Consider the following 23,555-nt stretch of genomic DNA (forward strand, 5'->3'; position numbering starts at 1 on the left):
TTGTCCGTTTTTGGCTATTGTAGAAACAAGGCGGAGCAACATGGTGGACTTTATGGACAAAGACCTGCTCCCCATTTGGATATAAATAGCTCATTCTACTTTAATGAAAATATGACAGTTCTTATTCTAAAGTAAATATACACTAAAGAAAACAAACTTAATTAAATATATACCATTTGCGCCAATATATTCCTCTACATCCTGCACACAGGACCTTAAGATGGCAATGTGAATCTATTGCAAGAATGGCGGACTCTCATAGAAATTACTATATAGAGAGGTAATTACTGCATGTAAGCACACTAAATGGCTATTGCAGAGATAAAATGCATGAAAAAAATAGGGTTTGATTTCATGAGGATGTAAAGGATTGTAACTTTAAGGTGGGTCCTGCTTTATAGAGTGTCTCTAAGAAGGTTCCTATGTGTGAAAATGGAGTCTTAAGATCCTCAGTTGTGTGCTTGCATGATGCAAATTAAAATGTATTTAATCAGACACTGCCAAACTAACCAAACACTGACTGGAGATAAATCAAAAAGCAACATAGTACTGATAGATTAGACTCCTGTCTTGTAGTCTTTTTCAAAAAGAACACCCTTGCATCAAAACAATTCAGATATAATGGCAGTGTGAGTCAAACATTAAATATATGCTGTCTCCCTGCCGCCAAAACAGTCTGGCAGTCCAATAATATAATAATTTTTAAAACTCTGTGTGTGAAGGGTCTGATGATCACAAGTAATCTATTCATTTTCAATATCAAATCAGTAATAACATAACAAATTTCCCCAGTGTCACCACTCTAAAACGTCCATCTTCTCTAGTGGTCACCAAAAACATTGTTTAAAGTTTGTGCTTAGTGAGCTTTACAGCTCTTGGGTCCTTTTCAATCAGTTAAATCTTACAGACTAATATCACAGACATAAACAAAACCAGCTTATGTTGCTTTGCTTCTGAAAAATGATCCTGATCTAACAACAACAGACTGCAGGATGCAGACACCAGTACAGGACATTGTATTTTTTACTTACAGCAGCTACTGTATAGTATTCCTCCAGATCAGATCATTATTTACCTCAGTGTTTACCTGTATCCATGTCCCGGAGAAAGAGAACAAGATGATGAGATGTAACAGAAATTAGTCCTCAGGGCACTACTGGTACACAAAACAGAAAATCTTTGATTTTTATTTTACACCATTAGAATTCTCTTTAGTTCATTTTAGATGTTTCATATGTTGTCCTGTACCTGTCTGAACATGCCTGTGTCCTATCCTTTCCTCCTTGGATAGCACCTCAAAGTGCTCTACGAAAACTCATTGTGTCAATGGAGTGCTGGACTGATGGGAAAGCACCTCTTGTATTTCACATCATTGTGCATTTTTGTCTTAAAAAAATAAATAAAAAGTTATTTGTCCGGCTATCAAAAGCAAAATTAACAGAAACTGACATCCCTAATCGAGAGATTTGAAGATGCATGCAGCAGCAGCCTCAGGTAACCAGGTGGAAGCAGATGGTCGCAAGGCAGGGTATCATGGGATTTATTTTCGTTTTAAATTGTTCTTCTGTATGTTGTCATGTATGAGAAGACCCAAAATGATGATGACTATGAGCAAACTATTTGATTACTATTTAAGCAAATTATTTAAACAGCATTTGTAAAGGTATTCTGTCCCAAATTTTTCGATCCATTTAAGCAGTTTATCACTGTCACCTTGATCGCTATGAGAGGTTTCCACTGTATTATTAATGGATCATGTGAAACATGAGTGGGGTCACTTGTAGTGACAACCCCACAGAGAATTATCACTTGACTCTGCAGCTCTCCTCAGCTCTACATAGCACCTTTATCGGCTTTCAACTCATTTTGGTTTCCAAACTTCACTTTTGGTTCACTCTCATCGCCCTCATCATCCTTGTTTCCAGCCACATCAAGGAGGAGGGTTTTCAGCAAACACGCTCTGATCAACCAGATGAAGTTTGTGACTGCTGTAGCAGGTGAACACAGTAAAGCATTTTGTAGCTAAGGAGATGAGACCAGACCTAATGAATGTAGATTAATTTGGTCACTGGGTGCGTAAATAGGGATTTGTTCTCTAACAGTCCAAACTAAACTCTGCTCATAATAATAATAACACTGCTGCTCTTTGCACATGACAGAGTCAAGACTTCTTGCACATCATTCATCCGTAGGCCTATATCTGCTATACATATCTGATATACACCGATCAGCCAAAACAATAAAACAACTGGCGGGTGAAGTGAATAACATTGATCATCTTGCTGCAATACAATGTTTTGCTGGGTCCTGAAATTCATGTGGATGCCACTTGACATGCACCACACCGTTGCAGACCAAATAAACCCCCTAATGCCAATGGCACTTGTCGATGGCAGTAGCCCCCCCAGCAGGACAATGCACCATGCCACACCACAAAAACTTCTTAGGAATGACACAAGGAACCGGACAAAGAGCTCAAGATGTTGACCTGGCCTCCAAACTCCCCAGATCCCAATCTGATCAAATATTTGATGGACATGCTCGTACCCCAGAGGTACCCCCAATCCATGCAGGATCCTCCTCGGACTGGACTTGGCTCTGACCTGTCAGGACATGAACACAGGACCTCTGGGGGGTGTCCTATAGCGTTTGGCACCAACGTGTTGGCTTCAGACCTTTTGGGTCCTGTGGGTTTTGAGGTGGGGTAACAGCACGTCCCACAGATCTTTGATCAGACTAGGATATGGGCAATTTGGAGGCCAGTTCACTGCCTTGAGGTCTCTGTCATGTTCCTCGGGCCACTCCTGAGCAGTTTTTGTGGTGTGGCATGATGCATTTTCCTGCTGGGGAGTGCCGCTGCCATAAGGGGGGGGTACCTGGTCTGCACTGGTGTTTAGGTGGTTGGGACATGTCTGGTGGCAACCACATGAATGTCATAACCCAAGGTTTTCCAACAGAACACTACATTGTAAGAAGATGATCAATGTTGTTCACTTCACCTGTCAGTGGTTTTAATGTTTTGGGAGATTGGTGTACACAGTCATGCACACAGATGTGCAGAGATGCACACACACACAAAAATATAGTCTTATATAGACTTTTAATTGATGTATCATATTTCTTCTCACTGCTGCAGCAACCCCATTTTTCCTCTGAGATCACTGAAGTTTCATCTTATCATGTTCAATACTCCATTACTAAAACAGTCGATAGGTGCAGCCCTGAGGAGAGACTGTGGCAAGAGCAAGGAAGATGGGAAAGAGACAAAGAGACTGATGAAGAGGGAGGGATATCATCTCCTCTTTTCCAACCGATAAATATCATAACATCATCAGACTTTCTGTTTCAGATTCACTCTGAGCACCTGTAACCTCATCACCAAAAGGCCTTCAATTGATCATCCTGATTAAATTGTAATAGTCAAAAAGTCGTATTAAATTAATGTACAGTAGCAGCTTAAATAATAAAACTCTTTGTTCTCATGTCAGCATGTGCTCTCAAGAGCAAGAGTCAAGTTTCTAATGCCCACTAATCTCATTCTGTTTTAAAGCCTCTCTGGCCCAAAGCTCATGCCACACTAAGAAGAGAAAGAATGACTGATTAGTAGCCCCCTCATTAAAGAAATACTTCACCCACAGCATGACCATTTGCAAATCAATTAGTAATTCCTCGTTACCTTGAATGAGTATAGAAAAAGGTATGGATTGATTGGGGTTCATGTTTAAAAACAGCAAAACATCCATTTACAAAATTCTCACACAACTCCTGCAGTATCATCCAAGTCTCATTTATCCAGTCTCAGTACTTCCTAAACACATTGATTTTCACTAAAACCTCACTATATAAAACTGAACTGAAAGTAGCACTTATCCCTGCCTTCTTTAAAGCCAGACTCCAATATCAAGCTTTTTAAACATATGTGTATGCGTGAATCAGTGTGTTCACTGTTTTCCACAGAGGCAAGTTCAAGGTGATACGGTATGACTCACTGATATACAAATGGTCATTTTGTGGGGAAGTTTCCTTTCATTTCAGACCGGTGTTCACACAGAAGGCAGAGGGCTCTAATACCCCTCTTTACACACAAATTAGCGCATGCATGCAGTATTTTTAAAAGCAGGAAAACCCATTAAAAATAGGCAATAAACTGCTTTCAGTTTTCACAATTTCCTCCTTAATGCTCCTAACATTTTTTCACCTTGGGAGCTCCTAGATCTAGGATGCTTTGTGAATAACTTTTTTTTTTTTTAACTGGTGTTTCACTTTCAACTTCATTAATGCACCAAAAAACAGTTTAGTAAAAAGTAGAAAGCAGCATAGAGGCCAGTGAAACTGTTACAATGGTTACTTCTTTGTTATATTTCTTACTTATTCATTCTCTCTCTCTCAAACTTGGTGCCCGTCATTGCATCGTGCTGACAAAGGGGCTAAAATTAGCCCATCCACCCGGGTGTAACATTTCCATCGGCTGGAGCTGGAGCAGGTAAATACCTGAGATTGCTAAACTTGTCATTTGTCCCAGAAGTGAATGCCAATTGTAGCCTAACCTTTGCCATTAAATTCAAAAACCAGATGTTAGTGGGCGTTGGTGGGGTTTTTTGTGCAGTGGGAAAGGAGCTTTTTAGTACTGTTAGAGCAGGCCTCAGCACAGCTCTCATACAGTCTGGACCAGATTATAGCTAATGGGAGAGAAAAGTACATCGACCAATCAACATCTTCTGCAAAAACTCAAAGTCTTTTCACACTTAACACAATACCAAGTGGACAATTTTTGGGCCAGCAGGGGCAACTAAAAAAGAGTGAGATGGGAGGGAGAGATAAGAGGGGGAGCAATGAGAAGAAACCTATTGATCGAGGGAAAGTCAAGAGAGGAAGGGTGAAAGAGAATGAAAATGTGAGCGATAAGTGGAGAGAGATAGAGAGATAATGTGAGAGTTCGAAAAGGGGGAGAGCCAAATAGAGAGAGAGGGAGAGACAGAGAGAGAGTGAGTAATTTTAGATCCTGGCAAAAAACAGAAAGAAGATGAAAGAGAAGAAGAGGTGGAAAATAGGTAACACAAGAGGGAACAATGAGGCACATATACAACAGAGAAGATAAGAGAATAAAAGAGACTTTAAAGTCACTAATTTTGAGAAACTTAAAAAAAGAGGAGAAAGAAGGGGATAGAAAGATGAACGAGAGAGGAAAAGGAAAGTGGATAGAGGAACAAAGGTTTAATGGGGAAGAAAGAAGGAAGACAAACAGAGAGTAAGATGTTATCGACCAACTGAAACTGCTCTAATGCTGACCACAGGTGCTGCTGTCTCCACACTGGAGACATCTGTGTGTGTGTGTTTGTGTGTGTGTGTGTGTGTGTGTGTGTCACAGGGCTAACAGTGTTTACAGACAGACAGTGGTGACCTCATCACGCCCTGGGTGCATTTAGACGCGGCGTCAGACTGTCAGCAGTTACACAAACACACATACAGAGAGAGAAAGAGTCTTACACACACACATACACACACACACAGACTCCTGATCACTGTTCCCCCCTCATATCTTTTTTTCCCTCTCTTTTGTTTAAAACTCCTTCTCGGTCTGCAGGCCATCAGCCGTATCATTTCATCAACACAAAGAGATGGGCTCTGTTGCATTGCATTGTTACATTACAGAAACTCACGCTGCAATGTTCTAGGAAGGTTCCTGGCATCAAAGTTTGTTGATGCCAGGATCCCTTTTTCCATTTTAAGAACAAAGAAACCATGATCTACTGCAAACTGTGTGACAACAAGTCTGGCAGCAGTTTGCTTAAGAGAAAGTCCACACGAAGCAGGGAGTCAGGCTGTAACAGCTCTGCATTAAGACAGCACAGATAGTTTCACTGGTGGGAGCGTGTTAATTGAAATACAGGTGAGACATAAAATATGAACCAAGAGCAACAGATGAAAGCAACAGTGGAAAGTGGTTGCAACTGGCAATTACAAACAGAAGAAATAGTCATCCACCAGGAGTGTGAGCCTGCATGTTTGTTTGCATTCATGTGACTATTTTGACACATGGAATACAGGTGGAGGGCAGGAAGTGATAAAACCATATGCTGATATGTTAGCTAACTTTAGCCACTATTTTCTACCTACTAGGTCAACCATTTCTGTTTCTGTTGAAACGGTGTAAAAAATCTGGGTCGTGGCTAAAAACACAGCAGTTTGCACATCGTAACCACATCCAACTTGAGGCATGTTTAACACAATACTTTAATTTTGACATCTGACATAAGTTGAGTCCACTCCTCCAGACTGAAGACAGATTCTCTAAATATATACTATTTGCAGGACTTAGAGTGACCTTTTTTTCCCCAATTTGATCAATGGAACAGCCGTCAACAGCACAAATCACAGGCATTTTTGCAGTGTTGGTCATCTTTGTCTCCAGTTGCCTACCCTCCATTTGACATCATAAATTAATAAAGAGGCTAATGCTGCAGCACTTGCCAGTGACGTCATGTTGAAGCAAAAGTTTAGCCTGATTTAAATATTATGCTGGATGAACATGCGCTGTTTTGCTAGAGTCCCCTGCATTTGCACAGCCACTCTCTTGATAGACTAACTCCATTCAAATGCAGGAAAGGGCTGTGGGGATTTGTTTCATGCAACCCAGAGCTCCCTGCCCATCTACCAGGTGACACAAAATGTGTCATTAAAGTCCTCTGGCAAATGAGCTCTGGGTTCATCTACAGACACTGCACATACAGCAATGACACAGAGTTGGTTGTGTTGTGGAAATTTTGTCTTTTTTATGCATATACTTTTATTGTTTCGTGTTTGTTAGTGTGTTGCCTTTGCATTCCCCTTTTGTAAACATCTGTCATTACTTGACATCACCAAGAGATTTACATTCACTTTAATCTCGTCTTCAAAGACAGTCCATTGACTGTCTAACAGATACAGCCGATTACCTAACATGTTATATACTAGATTGCAACAGGTATGTTCCTCTGATGTAATCAAGAGAACATAATTAAATCAGGAAAGCCCAAGAAAGCTACAGTTGATTTCTCATCATCTTGTCGTCTGAGTGTAGGTATAAAGATGCCCTGTATTCACTGTTCTGGGTACAAACTCTGAGCTCTGAGCCTGACGTTGCGCCTTCTCTATAGAGAATAAACTCTTGTGCATGAAGCTATTCAGTCTTGTTTGCTGACTCTCCAAACAGATCGGCTAAAAATTGCTGCGACAAAATCAGCAAAATTTCCCTTTAAGTTAAGCTAAACCAACCACATGGAACTGTGATAGAAAAACATTTTTGACAGTCATGAAATGCTGGTCCCATCTTTCCAGATTTGATTAACCACTAATTTCCTCCCAATAATGAGAATCCAGTTTTAAATTTGGGGTATTACCAAAAAGAAAAATAGTTCGAACGAATGAATTAAAGACACAATTTAATGAGTTTTATCTGAAAATAAATGAAAACACTGATTGTTTTTCATTGATTTCTGAGATGGTGAAAGTGTCTGACACTCGCAGACACACCTACATTAATTCTGTCTGACCTGAAAACTTAATGAGCTAATGATGCTAATTAAATAGTTATGATTCCTGCCCCTATCACTGTGATGAATTAGAAGCAGCTAATCCTTTTCTTATCATTGGTCAGTTAATGAATGAAGTGATGGAGCAGTAGAATGTCACCTTACTGATGTCAGGCCACTTAACGATTAAAACAAGAATAGAATAGAACAGAACAGAACAGAGGGTAACAGTAGAATGAGGACAGTGAGGTAAAAAAAAAAAACACAGCAGAGCTTCAAAGTCAAGTGGATACGTTTATATTTAATTGTTATCTCTGACGAGCTGTGAAGAAAACAGATTTTCGGTAAAACATTTAATTGTCTTATTGCCATGACAACAAACAAAACAGAGGCTGACAGGAGGTATTGTTGCCAATGCAAATGAACGCTCAACACTCAAAAATAGATGCACAGTCGCCCACCAACACCACTCAGCTCAGAGACCTCCAATTAAGCATGAAGCTCACCACTGGACTGTTCTGTGTGTGTGTGTGTGTGTGTGTGTGTGTGTGTGTGTGTGTGTGTGGAGAGGTGGGTGTGACTCAAACCACTGTCACCTTCACTTATGAGTCATCCCTCTAATTAGGAGACCAGAATCGTGACACCTCTCTGTGTTTCCAGAACAATTATTCAATTAGGCGAGCTGTGAGCAGGATGACATTTCTCATTTCAAACTGGACAAAAGTAATCTATTCGTCCATCCAGCACTCCAATGTGTGTGTGCATTTGGCTTAAGGAAGGGTGACCTGAAACTTGCCAATTAAGTGTTGAGAGCTTCCCTGGTAGATCAATTACTCCAGCACTTCATGCTAACATTTCAACTTTCACTTCTAAACAGTTACAAAATGTTAGACTAACTTTGTCTGATTGTACTATTGTTTAGTGACTTAATTGTTTTCTCTTTCTACAGGCACTACAATAACCTTGATTTAGATGTTAGGGTTAAGTGTTAGTGTCGAGCATATTGCACACCTTTGTTATGAAGAGAAAACCATGCATCTCTTCTATGTCAACTTTTAAGAAATTAAAGTTCCAGTAATCAATAATTATAGTTTCAAAGATCCCACATAGGGGGATATATTGGCAGAAATGGAATATAATATATTTAGTATGTTTTATTTAGTATTTAATCCCCTGAAAAAATGAATTGTTGTGTTTTTGTTACCTTAGAATGAGTCGTTTGTATCTATATAGGGAGGGGGTCCTCATCCACAGAGTCCAAAATGTTTCTAACGTGGCCCAGAAAGGGCAAACCAAACACTGATAGGGCCATTTACATTACATGTCAGCCATTGTTGTTAGCAGCCCCTCCCAGATGAGCCAAACACTGTCGTAAAACACAGATTTTTAACATGAAACTGCTTTATTCAATGTTTTTACCAGTTTAAATAACTGGGTCTGTTTGTTTTTGAGAGAAAAAGACCTCTGTGGATAATTCTGCTCCCAGTATAAACCGTCTGAACGTCTGGATCTTAAGTTGTCAGAGAAATAGACTGAGCAAATATTAGCAGGTGCTGGGCTAGCAACCCATCTGCAATGAGTGTAAAAAAAACAAACATTAATATGTAACATAAAACTTCTTTATTCAGTGTTTTTACCAGGTTTAATCACCCGGTCTGTTTTGGAGAGGAAGAGATCTCTGTGTGTAATTCGGCCCCCGGTAAAAACCTCCCAAAAAATAAACACTGAGGGAATCATGAATCTTGAAACTGGTTGCAATATGCAATCCTTCCCGATAAATACAACTAAATCAGACACACTGCTCTTTTAAAGGTCCAGTGTGTAAAATTTAGGGGCATATACTCGCAGATATGGAATATAATATAATGTAATAAGTATATATTTATATATACACATATATTTCTACAGTAGCCCAGAAAGGACAAACCAAACACTGGCTCTAGATACAGTCATCATGTTTTTGCATCGGCCACTGTAGTTAGCAGCCCTGCTGCGACAAGCTGAACAGTGTAGGAGGAAAACTGATTTGTAACTGCTTCATTCAGTGTTTTTACCAATTTAAATCAGTTGGTCCATTTGTTCAGGACAGGAAGAGACTTCTGCAGATTCTAATCACAAGTTCACACTTGGCAAATGGGAGAAGTTTCAGCCGGTTGCTATCTGCAAACCTCACCTCTACATGCCACTTAATCCTACACACTGTCCCTTTAAGTGTGCAATATTTCAATACCTGTTGCATTAAAAAAAGCACTTGATATGTAAATATAAACTGTGGCTTGCATGGAGAAACAAAAAACAGGACCATTTTGTAATTTTACCAACTGTTCACTGTTCAAATGAATGAGAATAATTTTACCACTAGATAAATTGTTTTCCAATATCAAAGTTTGCATGCAGACATGATGACACAACTGCTGTGTGTCTGTACATTTTTAAAAGCAATATCCAAACTGCACAACTCCCAACATGGAAAGCAAAGTAGATAAGGTCAATTTTTTTCACAGCAGTTCACAGATTACCAGAGCAGAGTGTTGCTGTAATATGTTATGCTACACTACAGCTGTCACAGTACAACACAGTGGGTGTCAATCCTCCAGTCAGGCTAGTGTGGCGTTATCATAGTTCTCTCCCGCTGTCGCCCTTCTGGCCCTTTATCACAGTGATTACTTAACCACAGAGGCTCTTAAGTGCTGCTTATCAGAACTCCTCTGGAGAGCAATTACACCATCAGTGCTCTCTCTTTCACATTTAGCCTCATCTGAAGCTTCTGTTTTTATCCTCCTCCCCGCTCCCCTCATCCATCCACCTTCTCTCATCTCTAGCCTGTCTCTCAATGCCCCCTTTTCCTCTCATCCTCTCCTTTCTCCTCTGCTCCACTACTTTTTGCTCAGCTCACTTCTCTTTTTTACTGTCCTTAAAAAATGCAGTGTCTTGTCTTCTCGTCTTTCCAGCTGGTCTAATCTCATCTCCTGTCCTTGGATTTCTTTTCCTAATCCACTTTTTTTGTCTCTTATTGATCTATTAGATTTTTCACAGGATGGTGGCACAAGAAGAAAAGTAATGGGATCACCAAAGTCATTGGGATTCATCCTCTGAGCACCACAGATATCTGTTCTAAATGTACTGGAAGATATTTCAGTTTGAACCTAAGTTATGGACTGCCTGACACTGCCATCCCCAGAGCCAGCTGCTTCAGATAATAAAATAAAACTATTTCATAGATAAAATACAAAAACGATGAGAGCAATGTTTCTCAAATCACTGGTTTGGTCCATACTAACATTTGTGTACTTTCGTTAATATTATCACATCCTGTGTCAACAGATAGTGTAGTGCTGTATGTTGTTCTGAGAGACTGATGGTACAGTGCACTGTGTTGAAATGTAAGCTGAAAATGTGTTTGTCTCCAAGGGTGAATGCATTTTTCAGGAGGACACACCACCGTCTGAGCGAGACGGTGAACCATGAGGGAGGAGAAAGATCTATCTGGGTTGGGAGTGAGAAGGAAATGGTGGTGTGTGTGTGTGTGTGTGTGTGTGTTATTGGTTGGGGAGTGGTAAAAGGAACCGGTAGGTAAGTAAAGCTGGGGCTCTTTTCTAACCACAGTCATCCTTTTCCCCCAAGGTCAGAGCAAAAAAAGCACAGATTATCTTGCCAAAGAAGTTAGAAAGAGTTCAGTACAAGGGATGGAGGGAGAGGGGGAGGTTGGGGTGAGGAAGAGGAGAGGATGGTTTACCTACATGTTTTTATAAATGATGCAATGAAATACAGAAATAAAACTGATAGAAAGTCAGTATTTCTGGTAAATTCTGCACATTTTATCATAAATTTAACTCATTATATACCATGCCATTTTAGATGTATTCTTTTTGCAGCCAACAAACCAAGTTCAAAGCTGACAATAGCTTCTCTGCATATGAAGTCACACATCGGTACGCTGTATAGATGGAGGGCAGGCAACTGGAGATGAGGACTACCAACACTGCACAAATGCCTGCAATTTGCGCTGTTTATGATTCAATTATTTCTGGGGAAAAACAACAGCAACTTTTAAGTCCTGAAAATAGTAGGATATGCAGGGGAGAAGGCAAAAATAGTCACTAAGAAACAGTAGCAAATGTGGATCAAAAACCTCCATCTTCAGTCTGGGGGAGCAGAGTCAGCTCATGTCAAAGGTTAACACACAGTGTTGTTTTAAATATGCCAAGAGTTGGATGGAATTACGATGTGCTGTGACAACTTCACCATGTTTTAAGCTACAACTGAGATTTTTAACGCCATTCCACCAGACCTCTGGGAACAGTGGACCTATTAAGTCGAAAATAGTAGCTGAAGGAGGCTAATGTTAGCTAGTAACATTAACCTGACAACACATTCACTCATTTGGCCAAAAACAAGACAGCAGTCGTTTCAGTCGTGGACCCAACCGCACTCAAATAGACTCATGTACACTTTCATCAGCTTCGTGTTTAACTAAGTAACGTTAGGAGGTCTGGAGGACGATCGTGTCCGCACCTGGTGAGCTGGTCAGGTTGTGGGAAAATCACTGTTCACTCAACCTTTTTATGTAGTCTCTTTCCTCCATTTCCAGCTCGCGCTATGAATGGATGTACACTTCTTGCCCCAATCTGAATATTGAGCATCATAATAGTCACGTAATTGCAAACAAGCTACTGTAATCACACGAGAGACATAATACAGAAGTGGGAGGGAGGAGGGGGGTTGACAGAAAAGAAAGGGAGTGATGAGATAAAAGAGGAAAGAGGACAAACTGGAAGATCTTCACAGTAGAGAGAGAGTGAGGGGGGAGGAGAAAGGAAGGAATGAGAGGACAGAGAGCTGACATAGAGTAGAAGAGAATACGTTTTAATATTACAACTGTTGGAGTTGAAAGCTGGAATCCTGTAGGAGGAACAGAGGATTCATTGTGCTGACTGCTTACTAAAAAGACCATTAAGGTCTGTTGAAACATTTCCCCGCAGCTCAATGAAGCACAGATCACAGTCTCTCTGTCTCTCTCTCTGCTGGAGGTCGCTCATCTGCTCAACCACTTAACAGCAATATAAGCTATGTACTCATTTGTGCATTTGCCTAATCATAATAAAAACTGAATGCTGTTCCTAAGCCTTCTTAACATTTCAAAGAGAGGCAAGTGGCTGCCATTCATGATTGTACTGCATGAAAATCCACTTCCATAGGTCGAGATAATCCATCCCTGTAAAAATGATTCGATTTGGTCAAACTCAATCTGTCTTTCTTAAAGCTGTGGGTTTCATATCCGTGCTGCATTTTCTTTCTCTCTGTTTCTATCTGACATTAAAAAAGGGAAGACTGTTGCCAGGAAATAATCCTTCAAGGACATGTAAACTTGACTTTCACATCCACATCTTTTAATGTAGAGTGTATGTAGCAGTCCAAAGAGTACTGAAGCTACAACACAAAACAATTCAAGATGAAACTACAGTACAAGGTGCTTGACTTAACAATCAACACTTGATGTACGTGCAAACATGCAGCCTCCTCACTGTTGTGGTTTACGTTTGTTAATCATTTGTGACAGAAGAAGACATGAACACAACACTCTCTTCACCATTAAAGGTCCATTGTGTAGGATTTAGGGGGATGTATTGGCAGAAATTGAATATAATATAATGTTCTTTAGTGTATAATCATCTGAAAATAAGAATTGTTGTGTTTTTGTTACCTGAGAATGAGCCATTTATATCTACATAGGGAGCAGGTCCTCTTACATAAAGTCCACCATGTTGTTTCTACAGTAGCCCAGAATTGACAAACCAAATACTGGCTCTAGACAGCGCCAGATGCATTTTTGCATTTTTTCGTTGGCTATTATAGTTGTACACTCTGCTACCAGCCACTGTTTGTACTGGTTTAAATTACCAAGTCCGTTTCATTTGGAGAGGAAGAGACCCTTTGCAGATAATTCAGCTCCCACTAAAAACCTCCTGAACACTGAAAGTATTCTCACTGGGAGAAGTTTCAGCTGGTTGCAATCTGCAGTCGTCACCACTAGATGCCACTAAATCCCCCTAAATCTTACACACTGAACCTTTAACGCTTGGTCTACATGCAAACCCGCAGCCTGTCCACTGTTATGGTTTATGTTTGTTTACCCTTTATGAAAAGACATGAACACAACACTGTCTCCAGAATCAAGAGGCGGACCTTAATCTGACTGCTCCATCTGCAAATGAATGCAGCACAACTGCTATGGTGAAAAAAGAATCTGGATCACCACCAAATTCTCATCAATCAATTTGTCAGCCAAATGCAATCTGTTCACTAACTTTTCTGATATGTCAAACTGACAGACAGAAAACTGAACCTGCCTCACTTCACTGGCAGAGTGAAAGATCTTAGATCTACAGACTACTTTTCAAAATGACAAAATTACAACTAGATATAGGCAGTAAATGAGCTACAACTCTAATTGCCACAAATAATCTCCTTAAAAAGTTGACAAAGACTCAGTGTAGAGCCCTGCAGCTTGGTCTAACACATAATAAACAACATTTTAAAGGGTTCTCCATTGCACAAAAGCTGGTTCTGCTTCACATCTCATATAAAAGAACAATTTTCTGCTCCCTGCGCAGTGTGGGATAAAGTCAGAGAGGTTCAGTGTCACAAACGGCTGATTTAGTTGTTCAGTCTCATGATTTATTAATTCTGTCTGCAGTCAAAAATCCCTGGAGCTGTGGCAGAAACACAAGTGCCTGCTGTACTGTAACATCAGTGCTTCCAGCTCATCCTTTATCCGTTTACAAATGCAATTTGACTTGCTTTTGCAACAAGTTAATGGGGGCAAAAACCAGCCTGCTGTGTGAAGAGTGGAAGTTATGTCAGATGTAGAAAACAAGCTGAGTTGAAAGTCAGGGGAAAGAGCAGAGGAGACGTTCATGTACAGAAGCTTCTGAATGTTTTTTTTTTTTTTCTTTGATGGCTTAAGACTCCTCTGACAGTTTAGCATGTGCAGTAAGAGCAGCGGCTTAAGACTCCTCTGACAGTTTAGCATGTGCAGTAAGAGCAGCATGTTCACTTACTGTGGAGTGTTTCATCCAGATTATAAACACTGAAGCAATGTGTGACTGAATGTTATGGGATGTGAATACGCTGACATACTGACCTAGTGATCCAACGCCCAGGAATAATCCTTACAGCTACAGAAAATGATAGATAGATAGATAGATAGATAGATAGATAGATAGATAGATAGATAGATAGATAGATAGATAGATAGATAGATAGATAGATAGAGCCCATATTATATGTAGGCTATAATGTGCCATAATTACATTTTGTTAGTAAAACTATTTATTATAATCCATATTACTCCTGTCTAGGTACACACAACCCACATAGCCCACATATACATGTTTACATATACTGAGGTTAACGCCAGACTTAATTTGTCCCCATAACATACAAAGCTGAATTATAGCTTCCTGTGGCAGGTGCGGGTTTCACTTCTCCCTCTCTGTACAAAGAAATGAGTATACTAGAGAGTAAAGACACAGCAGCTGAGTAATAAAGGCACAAGGCTGTACTCACATTCAGCTTCCAAAGTCTCCACTGTCACCTCCAAAAACAGTGTGTATCCATCCAGAGAAACAAAGTAATTTTGTTTCATTCAGCCTCCACAAAAAAAACTCAGTAACAGTAGTGATGGTCAGTTTAAACAGGATCCACAGCGCAGTACAGTGTGAACAGAGCGGCAGCAGCCGGCAGACTGATACACGCACACACATACACAGAGAGAGAGAGAGAGAGAAAGAGAGGGAGGGGGGGAGGGTGAGGGAGAGAGAGAGGCAGCATTCTGCATGACTTGGTAACTGTTCCGCCCTCTCTCTCTCTCTCTCTCTCTCTCTCTCTTCTCTTTCTCAGTTGAATTCATTTTAATTCAACAGGCTTTATTGGCATGATATTTGACATGTGTTGCTAAAGCACAATTACATTAAAAGGACAATTATGAAATCAACAACTAATCACAAGAACAGCAGTATTAGTCAGTAAAAAGGTAATTAAATTAAATTAATAAACAAAAGAGAATTATATATATACAGTACATATATAGACATACATATGAATCCGGTATGGTTTTAGTGTACTGCTCTAGTTTGGAGAACTGTAGTCATCAGTTCTCTGTGAGATAGTGTGTCGTTAAAGTCACACATGAATCCACTGACCTTGAAGTCCAGGCGTCAGAAGCTAATGCCACCCTTCCTGCTGTACTCAAAGGTTCCTCATCTTAATGCTTCACTTCTCTGTACAGCTTGGGTACAGCTGTGTGGGTGAAAAAACATCTGGACAGAGTCACATACCTGGGTTCCAGTGTTTATAGATCTTTGCACATGAAGTAGGTAATGGGCTGTTATTTTATTCGCAATCTCAGAGTTGGATTGTAGTTTTGTCAAGCTAAGTGTGTCCAGTGTTGGTTGATTTTTCGGCACGTTCGTAGTATTCCCTGAGTATTCTATTCTCGTATGACACTGCTTGCAACTCGCATGTAATATCCAAGTCCTCCTTTCCTGTTAAAAAAATCCCAAATAAGTTGAGACATTTTATTCAAACGCTGATGCCGCATTTCTGATTTCTTTCTCCAGTGTGTCCATCTTCCTGCCAAATGCTGCTGACTGAGACCTCTGCTGACCTCACCAGGAAAAAAAATATCAGCACCATCTAGTGGACTGGAAAAGTAATTGATTTCATTATTCTAGTACCAAAGGCAGTATTGAAATATGTATTTGCAAAAGAATATTATAAATATATATAAAAATATGTATATATATATATATATAAAAAAAATCTAGTATTATATAATACTAAAAGATTGATACTTGGCATCCATGTTTCGACACAATATGACCACACACAAAAAAGCAATACTACTGCTGTATGGATTTTTTACCTCCACCTCTAGTGTGTGTGTGTGTGTGTGTGTGTGTTGATGTGGCTCTCTCTCTCTCCATGAAAATGAAGTACAAATAAGTATCAGTGTTTCCCCTACCATTATATTAGGGGGGCTTGTGATACAAAAAAAAAATTGTTTCAGTGTAATTAATCAATTGGGGAAGAAAGCGTCAGTAACCAATGAAAAAAAGCATCCTTTAACATTGGCTTAATTTGCAGCTGGTAGCTGTTATAGTTAAACAGCGCCCAGCAGCGTCAGGGGTAAACGTGGCAGAACAAGGACCAAAGTTATGGTGGTGAAAGTCCGAATGGGGTGGGCGAGAGTGATGGTGGATGGGTCCAACAAACATCGACCTTCACCCGAGAGAGTAGTGTTCGCGTCCTGTAATATTCTAAAGCCAGCACTGTTTTTTTCCCCCCCTAAACCTAACCACGTGCTTTTGTTGCCTAAACCTTACCATGTGTGTTTGTTGTTGAAGGAAAAAAAATATCAATTCACGGTGTTGTACCGACGTATTGCCTTTATTTCCTGTGAAATCGGAAGGGTATCTTGAGAGAAGACAATGCATGTACAGTAACAGGCAGAACTTGACACGGTGTCCCAGAACATTAACAGCCAATGCACCTAGAGTACCTTGCACATCGTATGTGGACGTGGAAAGTCCATGACCAAAACGTCAATATGTGACAAGGTCGGAGTGAAAAATGTGTTGCCCCCTTCAAGAAAAAATGTTTTATTAAATGGATTGATTACAGCAGTCTTGACCAAGTTTTAAATTCTGTGCCTGTATCTGCTGTAACATACCTTCTCATTATCATTTAAAATTATATGGACAATGTGGGGCGTTGGTGGCTTTTAGTTAGAGCAGGCGCCCCATGTACAAGACTGTCGCCGCAGCGGCCCTGGTTCGACTCCAGCCTGTGGCCCTTTGTTGCATGTCCTTCCCTCTCTCTCTCTCCCCCCTTCACGCTTAAGCTGTCATATCAATTAAAGGCTAAAATGCCCAAAAAATATCTTAGGAAAAAATAAATAAATAAAAAAAATAAAAATAAAAATNTATCTTAGGAAAAAATAAAAAAAAATAAAAAAAATAACAATAATAATAATAATACGGACAATGTGAGGAACAAAGTGATGAACATGGCCAAATCTTCACATTTTTTTTTTTTCATTCTTTCTGAACATGAACTACAAAAATCCCTGCCTGTAATTATGTCTGCTTTATTAATGCTTAGTATCAGGACCAAAACATATACAATATTCAGTGGGCTAAAAGATACAGACTACTAGTAGGATCCTGAAGTCTTCTGTCCAGTCAGGATTACAGATGTATTAAATGGGTCATTTTGTGGAACATCTAGACAACTTCTTTTCATGCGATACAAGACAGCAGAATATCAGCACTGGTGTGCTCCAAGTGTCGTCTGGACAGCACATGCAGTTCTCTGGCGACAGACTTCTCCCCGGCCCATCTGGAATCTGGAGGTGGGAGGCGATGGTGTCGTTTTTGTGGAGAATCAGAAACTGATGTGGACGTGTTTCTGCATTTCTCAGAATGGGCTCCATGTGTTTTGCAGTAGATAAACACTGTGTGAAACCTGGAGGAGGCTGTCTGTCTGCAGCTTCACTCTTTCTGCTGTGTTGTCTGTTAAATGACTGTTAAAGAAGATTTTCACTGCAGAAAAGTGGTCTTGTCATGAAACCAGACTGTCCATGCAGTAGAAAAGTGCAATTAGTTTTAAATTTGGTGCTTTGTGACCAGAGAAAACAGAGGAAAGAGCTGTAGCATTCACTTTTACTCAACTACCAGAATGCGCCGCGTAATCGATGTAATTTTAGCTTGGTCGTTTTAAGACAGGAACAGTAACTGCTTAACGGCAAGCTTTAATATGTTTCTGGAAACATTTGAGGCAATACAGTAGAATCTTGGTTCATATTTGATCAGCGCTGCTTAGTTTTATTAATTTCATTTTTTTTCAGCCTCCATTTTTACAATACAGGAAACAGCATGGCGTCCATTTCCGATTCACAAATTCTTGTATTACAGCCAAACAGTGCACTGAAATATGTTTCTAAAGACATTTTAGGTGAGACATAGAAAATACAGTAACAGAATCTTGGTTATATATTTGATCAACACTGCTTAGTTTTACAGTTTGATCTGTGTTTGAGGGAGAAAAGGGCCAGTCTGTCTCTCGATCTGCCTCTGCACTCTTTGTACACTGACGTCAGGCATACAGAAATGCCAAAGTACAATCTGTTCTTCAAGCAACAGCCCTAGAGCCAGCAAAAATGAATGTATGAGGATTTCAGCTGAGAAATGAGCAGAGAGATCTGGGCACTGATAAGATGGAGGGAAGTTTACCCCAGTTCATTTACACATACTACACACATTGTTATGATGATGCAAAGCTGGTTGGGGGCTGCCAAAGTATCTCTTAAAGTGTGTAACCATTAACTTATGTGTTTGACGGGACCCGTGGGATCCCAATCCTAATGCAGTCCTCCAGACTGAACCTCTGTAAGAGTTGACATGTTTACTAATATTACTGACTGACTGAGCTGCTGATTGCGATTTAATTTAACCTCCTGAGGACGATGAAAAGGGGAGTGATAATTGTCTATGGGTTCATTGTATTCATTTGATCCATTGTTAATATAGAAAAATATATGAGCAGCTTTAAGGTAGGAACACAATGAAGTTGGAGAAAGAGTTGTGGTTGGATAGGGTGAGCCTCCAGGAAGTCAGCACAGCGTTCTTTCAGCTTCCAGTGGGAGTGATATCTAAAAAGCACTCAAGTAAAAGCCAAGTTTGCTGGTGTGAAACATCTCACAGCAGTGAACCTATTATGTCCCCTTAAAACACATAAAAACACCACCCAGCTCATTCACTCAGGGATTTTACTGAAATCAAGGAGTGCAGAGACACTGAGAGATTTAGACTTACAGCAGACAATCTGCCTCTGAAGTAGTTTATTCTATTTTAGTTTATTTAAGTGGCTGAGCCTATTGCTTTTTCCTCAGGTGGATCTCTCCCCCTGTAAGTGTTTCAAGATGTTCCCAAACCTTTTAAATGATCTTGTTTTAGAAAAGACTGGGTGGGCATTACCATCAAGGCATAATGACACACTAAAAACATGACAAAAATATCAGGAATATATATTGTAGTAACACAATGGAAAGGGGAAAAAAGAAATTCAAACTGCAGTAAGGGTGGTCATTGTAAAGTACAGCAGACTCAAAATATTTCACAGGGGGTTGTCTATACAGTCGAATGCAGAAGTTTGGGCACCCCTGGTCAAAATGACATTCACAGTGAATTACAAAGCAAGTAAAAGATGACCTGATTTCCAAAAGGCAAAATGTTAACGATGACGCATTACTTCAATATTTTCAGCAAGACTACTTTTTTATTTCAATCTTTTGTTTCAAAATAACAAAGAATGAAAAGGGCCTGAAGCAAAAGTTTGGGCACCCTGCATGGTCAGTGCTCAGCAGCGCCCCCTTTGGCAAGTATCACAGCTTGTAACACTTGTAACCAGCTAAGAGTCTGTCAGTTCTTGTTTGGGGGATTTTCAGCCATTCTTCCTGCAAAAGGCTTCTAGCTCTGTTAGATTATTCGGCCATCTTACATGCACTGCTCTTTTGAGGTCTATCCACAGATTTTTAATGATGTTTAGGGGACTGTGAGGGCCATGGCTTAAGGTTGCATCTCCTCTCCGTTGTGGATTTTGAGGTGTGCTAAGGATCATTGTCCTGTTGTAGAAGCCATCATCAGAAGCCTTCATCTTTAGCTTTTCCACAGATGCTGTGGTGTTTGCTTTCAGGCTTTGCTGGAATTTAACTGAATCCATTCTTCCCTCTACCTGTGAAATGTTCCCCGTGCCACTGGCTGCAACACAAGCCCAAAGCATGATCTATCCACCCAAGTGTTTAACAGCTGGACAGGTTTTCCTTTAATGAAATTCTGCATCCTTGTATCTCCAAACATATCTTTGCTCACTGTGTCCAAAATGGTCTATTTTAACTTCATCACTACACAGGACTTGTTTCCAAAAAGCATCAGGCTTGTTTAGATGTTCCTTTGCAAACTTCTGATGCTGGATTTTGTGGTGAGGATGCAGGAGAGGTTTTCTTCTGATGACTCTTCCATGAATATCATATTTGTGCAGGTGTCGCTGCACGGGTTCAACAGTGCACCACCATTCCAGAGTCTGACAAATCATCCTGCAGGTCTTTTGCATTCAGACGGTGGTTTTGATTCGCCTTTCTAACAATCCTATGAGCATCTCTCTCAGAGAGTTTTCTTTCTCAACTTAATGTCCACAGTTCCTGTTAACTGCCATTTCTTTATTAAATTACGAACTGAGGAAACACTTTGCTATCTCCTTATAGTCTTGTCCTGCGTTGTGGGGATCAATTATTTTAGTTTACAGAGAGCTAGGCAGCTGTTTAGAGGAGCCCATGGCTGCTGACTGTTGTGACAAGGTTTCAGGAGTCAGAATATTTATAAAGCTTTGAAATTTGCATCACCTGGCCTTTCCTAATGATGACTGTGAACAAGCCAGTCCTGGCAAGTCCTAACAAATAATTATGATCTGAGACCCTGGTAAAGGTTTTCTGAAAGCTCAAATGTCTTGGGGTGCCCAAACTTTTGCATGGTGTTCCTTCAATTTTTTATACTCTAAAATTGTAGAGAACAAAAATAATACACTAATCTCGAAATGTTGAAAAGCATGTTTCATCGTTAACTTCATGCCTTTTGAAGATCACTTCATCTTCTACTTACTTAACTGTTCACAGTAAAAGAAATTTTGACCAGGGGTGCCTAAACTTTTGCATGCCACTGTATGGTGCACAATGAAGCCAACAATTAAAATAACTGTTAAATACTTTGGCCTTCAGTCTACTTAATCTCTTCGCAGTGAATGTGACATTGTTTTAAATAGTGTGCTCACTTCAGTGTGTCTGTAAACATGTATCCACACCCATCACCCTGTAACAACTCTGTTGAGACAGGTGGAGCAAACACTGAATGGATCCAAGAATCAGCACCATGCAGAGATGAAAGATGACGCTTGTTGGGCTTCACACAGCATTTTTCAGGACAACCAGGTAGACTGTCTGTGAGGTGGGTGAGCCTGGAAAAATACTCTGAAATGCAGAATATTCATCTGCAGCCCAGGACAAGTGTGGTTCCAGACCCAACACACTAACACTACCAGGCATTTACAGGGTTCCCATGCATTTGCATGGACAAAATTTCAAACTTTTCAAGGACCCATAATACATTTTTCATGAACATTCAAAACCTACAACAAAAACAGAGCTGTAATTTGTTGAAAAAAAAAAAAAAGTAGAATGCTCTGTACCTTCAAACCGACAAACTGAACCCCCTGGGATGCGGTACAGTTTAAGAGTAGTGGAGCATAGGTATGGAAACTGACTCTGCGTGTTAAATCACACTGTTAGAACATTATTTTTCATACATATCAGATTTAAATTCTATTTAAACATAATAATCAGCTAGCTGGCATACTTGCAGGGAGAGACAGAACACAGGAAAAAATTAAGAAATGTACATGATGATAAAAAAAAACAAAAAAACCCCACAACAATGCAAGGAGGAGGAGGAGACAGCTAGCAATGTTAGCAATGCTGAGAGCCCTGCCAACTCGGGAGCGACCAGTGTCGAGGTGAGTGACCATAGACGGCTCATTTTTGATGGTGGACTTGACTTCTCTCCTGGTGGAAATGAACAACCGGTGCACCAGAATTTCCTGTCAATGGTCCGGAAGTCCAAACCATCCAAAAAAATGCTTTCACACTAGTAATGGACCGGACCATGGTTCCGTTTGGTCCAGACCAAGACCACCTCGTTTGGCCGGACCAAATTTTGGACCGTGGTCCAGGGGTAGTTTTCACACCTGTGGACCAAACTGGAAGTCCAAAAGTCCGGACCAAACGACCTAGATGTGAAAAGGCCCTAAGAGACAAATGTTTTCACAACCAGAGTTGAGTATAACGCGTTAGAGTACTTTGATTACTTTTTGCAGTAACGAGTAACCTAACGCGTTAGTTTGCTGTTTGAGTAATCAAATACTTAAGTACATCTTCAAACAAGACATCAGTTACTTTCGTTACTTTTAGAACGCTGGTCCTTCAGCTCTGAAACAGCAACGGCTGTCGTTTGGTTCTAATAACGGAGATAGCGTTAAACCTATCAGTCTGAAAGAAGCCACGGAGCTTGTGGCTCGCTACGTGGTCGGAGAAATGCTGCCGTTGTCTACGGTGGAGTCTAAATAGGTGAAGTAGGACTCGCTGACAGACATATTTCAGACTCAGGACTTGCATTATGCCTGGTACACGCTACACGCTGGAACTCACCAATTATCCCCGGTCATCTTTCACGGCGTGTGTGATGTCATCGGGTTATTCTTGTCCTATTTTTATTACTTTGACTATTATTTGAGTCACTGCCAGAACTGTGTCTGTTCATGTGCCAGCAGACATGTTGTTGTAGTCACCTAAAAGCGTCAGCAGATGGCAGGAGCTCCATTCGAAGCGCCATACGTAAACTATCAAGCTACTGTATCTTCTACAGGAAGTTCTGACAAATGTTTCAGAATAAAAGTCTATTTAGAAAATGGAGGGATTCTCCAGCCAAGGTTATAAGGGGCTTTTAATTTGAAACAAGTGTTGAGTTTGAAATGACGGTGCGATATGTTAACTTTACAAATAAAAAGTAAATATATAAACACACAGAGGGATTAATAAATAATGGACCGTCTATAATGTAGTTTGTTTCAAATGAAGCTGGGAGCCNGTAACTGGTTACTTTTTTAAAAAGTAACACAGTAACATACTTTGATTACTTTTAAAGTAACCCTTAGCCAACACTGTTCACAACTTACCAGATAATCCGACCGCCTCACTCACTTTCCTCCAAGTGAGCTGTTTTTTAAAGTTTGGAAGACATTCATGGTCTCTGCAGCATGGATCCTAATGATGTTGGTGATCCCCTGCCTTTTCATCTAGTGAAAACAGCAGGTCAGTGTTTTCCCTTAAGCAATTAGATATCTCAACATCTATTTGATGGTACTTTAAACCTCTGT

General features: G+C 40.2%; 1 protein-coding gene across 1 annotated transcript in view; it reads right to left on the minus strand.

The window, feature by feature from the left end:
- gpr4 (G protein-coupled receptor 4) overlaps positions 1-15,254 on the minus strand; it is a 76,573-nt gene extending 61,319 nt beyond the window's left edge. The window contains exon 1 of the mRNA XM_050066638.1: positions 15,081-15,254. The gene's annotated coding sequence lies outside the window, so the exon portion shown is untranslated. The remainder of the gene's footprint in view (positions 1-15,080) is intronic.
- Between the last annotated feature and the right edge of the window lie 8,301 nt (positions 15,255-23,555).

The sequence above is a fragment of the Epinephelus moara genome, chromosome 2, assembly GCF_006386435.1.
Source record: "Epinephelus moara isolate mb chromosome 2, YSFRI_EMoa_1.0, whole genome shotgun sequence".
In the NCBI taxonomy this organism is placed as follows: Eukaryota; Metazoa; Chordata; class Actinopteri; order Perciformes; family Serranidae; genus Epinephelus; species Epinephelus moara.